The following is a 5,537-nucleotide window of genomic DNA, read 5'->3' on the forward strand; positions in this document are numbered from 1 at the left end:
GGGGGGGAGGTTGGTGCGGGGTACAGGGTGTGTGTGTGAGGCGGGGGGAGTTGGACGGGGTACAGTGTGTGTGGTGGGGAGTTGGATGGGGTACAGTGTGTGTGTGAGTGAGGGTGGGAGGGGATGGGGTACAGTGTGTGTGGTGTGGTGTTGGTGGGTGTGTGTGTGTGTGGTGGGGTGATTGGACGTGACATGTGTGGGGTGAGGGTGGTGGACGGGGTACAGTGTGTGTGCGGTGAGGGTGGGAGAGTGGATGGGGTACAGGTGTGTGCGAGGGTGGGAGTTGGATGGGGTACAGGTGTGTGTGAGGGTGGGAGTTGGATGGGGTACAGTGTGTGTGAGGGGTGGGAGTTGGGGGGTACAGTGTGTGAGTGAGGGTGGGAGTTGGACGGGGGTACAGTGTGTGAGTGAGGGTGGGAGTTGGAGGGGGTACAGTGTGTGTGTGTGTGAGGGTGGGAGTTGGATGGGGTACAGTGTGTGTGTGAGGGTGGGTGGGAGTTGGATGGGGTACAGTGTGTGTGAGTGAGCGTGGGAGTTGGACGGGGTACAGTGTCTGTGAGGGTGGGAGTTGGATGGGGTACAGTGTGCGAGTGAGGGTGGGAGTTGGATGGGGTACAGTGTGTGTGAGGGTGGGAGTTGGACGGGGTACAGAGTGTGTGTGAGGGTGGGAGTTGGATAGGGTACAGTGTGTGTGTGAGTGAGGGTGGGAGTTGGACGGAGTACAGTGTGTGTGTGTGTGTGTGAGCGGGTGGGAGTTGGACGGAGTACAGTGTGTGTGAGGGTGGGAATTGGACGGGGTACAGTGTGTGTGTGTGAGCGGGTGGGAGTTGGACAGGGTACAGTGTGTGTGAGGGTGGGAATTGGACGGGGTACAGTGTGTGTGTGAGTGAGGGTGGGAATTGGTCGGGGTACAGTGTGTGTGTGTGAGGGTGTGAGTTGGACGGGGTACAGTGTGCGAGTGAGGGTGGGAGTTGGATGGGGTACATTGTGTGTGAGTGAGTGTGGGAGTTGGACGGGGTACAGTGTCCGCGTGAGGGTGGGAGTTGGATGGGGTACAGTGTGTGTGAGGGTCGGAGTTGTATGGGGTAGTGTGTGAGGGTGGGAGTTGGATGGGGTACAGTGTGTGAGTGAGGGTGGGTGGGAGTTGGACGGGGTACAGTGTGTGAGGGTGGGAGTTGTATGGGGTACAGTGTGTGTGAGGGTGGGAGTTGGATGGGATACAGTGTGTGTGTGAGGGTGGGAGTTGGATGGGGTACAGTGTGTGTGAGGGTGGGAGTTGGATGGGATACAGTGTGTGTGTGAGGGTGGGTGGGAGTTGGATGGGGTACAGTGTGTGTGTGTGAGGGTGGGAGTTGGACGGGGGTACAGTGTGTGTGAGGGTGGGGGTTGGATGGGGTACAGTGTGTGTGTGTGTGTGAGCGGGTGGGAGTTGGACGGAGTACAGTGTGTGTGAGGGTGGGAATTGGACGGGGTACAGTGTGTGTGTGTGTGAGCGGGTGGGAGTTGGACGGGGTACAGTGTGTGTGTGAGTGAGGGTGGGAATTGGTCGGGGTACAGTGTGTGTGTGTGTGTGTGTGTGTGTTAGGGTGTGAGTTGGACGGGGGACAGTGTGTGGGAGGGAGGGTGGGAATTGAACGGGGTACAGTGTGTGCGCGTGAGGGTGGGAGTTGGATGGGGTACAGAGTGTGTGCGAGGGTGGGAGTTGGATGGGGTACAGTGTGTGCGAGGGTGGGAGTTGGATGGGGTACAGTGTGTGTGAGGGTGGGAGTTGGGGTACAGTGTGTGAGTGAGGGTGGGAGTTGGACGAGGTACAGTGTGTGAGTGAGGGTGGGAGTTGGACGGGGTACAGTGTGTGTGTGTGTGAGGGTGGGAGTTGGATGGGGTACAGTGTGTGTGTGAGGGTGGGTGGGAGTTGGATGGGGTACAGTGTGCGAGTGAGGGTGGGAGTTGGATGGGGTACAGTGTGCGAGTGAGGGTGGGAATTTGATGGGGTACAGTGTGTGTGTGTGTGTGAGGGTGGGAGTTGGACGGGGTACAGTGTGTGTGTGTGTGTGTGTGTGTGTGTGAGGGTGGGTGGGAGTTGGATGGGGTCCAGTGTGTGTGAGGGTGGGAGGTGGATGGGGTACAGTGTGCGAGTGAGGGTGGGAGTTGGATGGGGTACAGTGTGTGTGTGTGAGGGTGGGTGGGAGTTGGACGGGGTACAGTGTGTGAGAGGGTGGGAGTTGGATGGGGTACAGTGTGCGAGTGAGGGTGGGAGTTGGATGGGGTACAGTGTGCAAGTGAGGGGGGGAGTTGGATGGGGTACAGTGTGTGTGTGTGTGTGTGTGTGTGAGGGTGGGTGGGAGTTGGATGGGGTACAGTGTGCGAGTGAGGGTGGGAGTTGGATGGGGTACAGTGTGTGTGTGTGTGTGAGGGTGGGTGGGAGTTGGATGGGGTACAGTGTGCGAGTGAGGGTGGGAGTTGGATGGGGTACAGTGTGCGAGTGAGGGTGGGAGTTGGATGGGGTATAATGTGTGTGAGGGTGGGAGTTGGACGGGGTACAGTGTGTGCGAGTGAGGGTGGGAGTTGGATGGGGTATAATGTGTGTGAGGGTGGGAGTTGTACGGGGTAGTGTGTGCGAGTGAGGGTGGGAGTTGGATGGGGTACAGTGTGCGAGTGATTGTGGGAGTTGGATGGGGTACAGTGTGCGAGTGAGGGTGGGATTTGGATGGGGTATAATGTGTGAGGTTGGGAGTTGGACGGGGTACAGTGTATGTGTGAGGATGGAGAATTGGATGGGGTACAGTGTGTGTGAGGGGGAGTTGGATGGGGTACAGTGTGTGTGAGGGTGGGAGTTGGACAGGGTACAGTGTGTGTGAGTGAGGGTGGGAGTTGGATGGGGTACAGTGTGAGTGAGGGTGGGAGTTGGATGGGGTACAGTGTGTGTGTGTGTGAGGGTGGGAGTTGGACGGGGTACAATGTGTGTGTGTGAGGGTGGGAGTTGGACGGGGTACAGTGTGTGAGAGGGTGGGAGTTGGACGGGGTACAGTGTGTGTGAGGGTGTGAGTTGGATGGGATACAGTGTGTGTGTGAGGGTGGGAGTTGGACGGGATACAGTGTGTGTGTGAGGGTGGGAGTTGGACGGGGTACAGTGTGTGTGTGAGTGAGGGTGGGAATTGGACGGGGTACAGTGTGTGCGGGAGGGTGGGTGGGAATTGGACGGGGTACAGTGTGTGTGTGTGAGGGTGGGGGTTGGATGGGGTACAGTGTGAGTGAGGGTGGGAGTTGGATGGGGTACAGTGTGAGTGAGGGTGGGAGTTGGACGGGGTACAGTGTGTGTGTGAGGGTGGGAGTTGGACGGGGTACAGTGTGTGTGTGTGAGGGTGGGAATTGGACGGGGTACAGTGTGTTTGAGGGTGTGAGTTGGATGGGGTACAGTGTGTGTGAGGGTGTGAGTTGGATGGGGTACAGTGTGTGTGTGTGAGCGTGGGAGTTGGATTTGGTACAATGTGTGTGTGAGGGTGGGAGTTGGACGGGGTACAATGAGCGTGTGTGAGTTGGATGGGGTACAGTGTGAGTGAGGGTGGGAGTTGGAAGGGGTACAGTGTGTGTGTGTGTGAGGGTGGGAGTTGGATCGGGTACAATGTGTGTGTGTGAGGGTGGGAATTGGACGGGGTACAGTGTGTGTGTGTGAGGGTGGGAGTTGGATGGGGTACAGTGTGTGAGTGAGCGTGGGAGTTGGATGGGGTACAGTGTGTGAGGGTGGGAGTTGGATGGGGTACAGTGTGCGAGTGAGGGTGGGAGTTGGATGGGGTACAATGTGTGTGAGGGTGGGGGTTGGATGGGGTCCAGTGTGTGTGTGAGGGTGGGTGGGAGTTGGACGGGGTACAGTGTGTGTGTGTGAGGGTGGGAGTTGGACAGGGTACAGTGTGTGTGAGGGTGGGAGTTGGACGGGGTACAGTGTGTGTGAGGGTGGGAGTTGGACGGGGTACAGTTTGAGTGAGGGTGGGAGTTGGACGGGGTACAGTGTGAGTGAGGGTGGGAGTTGGACGGGGTACAGTGTGTGTGTGAGGGTGGGAATTGGACGGGGTACAGTGTGTGTGAGGGTGGGAGTTGGATAGGGTACAGTGTGTGTGTGAGGGTGGGAGTTGGACGGGGTACAGTGTGTGTGAGGGTGGGAGTTGGAAGGGGTACAGTGTGTGTGTGAGTGAGGGTGGGAGTTGGATGGGGTACAGTGTGTGTGTGTGAGGGTGGGAGTTGGATGGGGTACAGTGTGTGAGTGAGGGTGGGAGTTGGATGGGGTACAGTGTGTGAGTGAGGGTGGGAGTTGGATGGGGTACAGTGTGTGAGTGAGGGTGGGAGTTGGATGGGGTACAGTGTGTGAGTGAGGGTGGGAGTTGGATGGGGTACAGTGTGTGTGAGTGAGGGTGGGAGTTGGACGGGGTACAGTGTGAGTGAGGGTGGGAGTTGGACGGGGTACAGTGTGTGTGAGTGAGGATGGGAGTTGGACGGGGTACAGTGTGAGTGAGGGTGGGAGTTGGACGGGGTACAGTGTGTGTGAGTGAGGATGGGAGTTGGATGGGGTACAGTGTGTGTGAGGGTGGGAGTTGGATGGGGTACAGTGTGTGTGAGGGTGGGAGTTGGATGGGGTACATTGTGTGTGTGTGAGGGTGGGAGTTGGACGGGGTACAGTGTGTGAGATGGTGGTAGTTGGACGGGGTACAGTGTGTGTGTGTGAGGGTGGGAGTTGGACGGGGTACAGTGTGTGTGAGGGTGGGAGTTGGACGGGGTACAGTGTGTGTGTGTGTGTCTGTGTGTGATGGTGGTAGTTGGACGGGGTACAGTGTGTGTGTGAGTGAGGGTGGGAATTGGACGGGGTACAGTGTGTGCGTGAGGGTGGGAGTTGGACGGGGTACAGTGTGTGTGTGAGTGAGGGTGGGAATTGGACGGGGTACAGTGTGTGCGTGAGGGTGGGAGTTGGACGGGGTACAGTGTGTGTGTGAGGGTGGGAGTTGGACGGGGTACAGTGTGTGTGTGTGAGGGTGGGGGTTGGATGGGGTACAGTGTGAGTGAGGGTGGGAGTTGGATGGGGTACAGTGTGAGTGAGGGTGGGAGTTGGACGGGGTACAGTGTGTGTGTGAGGGTGGGAGTTGGACGGGGTACAGTGTGTGTGTGTGTGAGGGTGGGAATTGGACGGGGTACAGTGTGTTTGAGGGTGTGAGTTGGATGGGGTACAGTGTGTGTGTGTGTGAGGGTGGGAGTTGGATTTGGTACAATGTGTGTGTGAGGGTGGGAGTTGGACGGGGTACAATGAGCGTGTGTGAGGGTGGGAGTTGGATGGGGTACAGTGTGAGTGTGTGAGGGTGGGGGTTGGATGGGGTACAGTGTGAGTGAGGGTGGGAGTTGGATGGGGTACAGTGTGAGTGAGGGTGGGAGTTGGACGGGGTACAGTGTGTGTGTGAGGGTGGGAGTTGGACGGGGTACAGTGTGTGTGTGTGAGGGTGGGAATTGGATTTGGTACAATGTGTGTGTGAGGGTGGGAGTTGGATGGGGTACAG

This window comes from Scyliorhinus canicula, chromosome 15 (assembly GCF_902713615.1).
Source record: "Scyliorhinus canicula chromosome 15, sScyCan1.1, whole genome shotgun sequence".
NCBI classification, from domain to species: domain Eukaryota; kingdom Metazoa; phylum Chordata; class Chondrichthyes; order Carcharhiniformes; family Scyliorhinidae; genus Scyliorhinus; species Scyliorhinus canicula.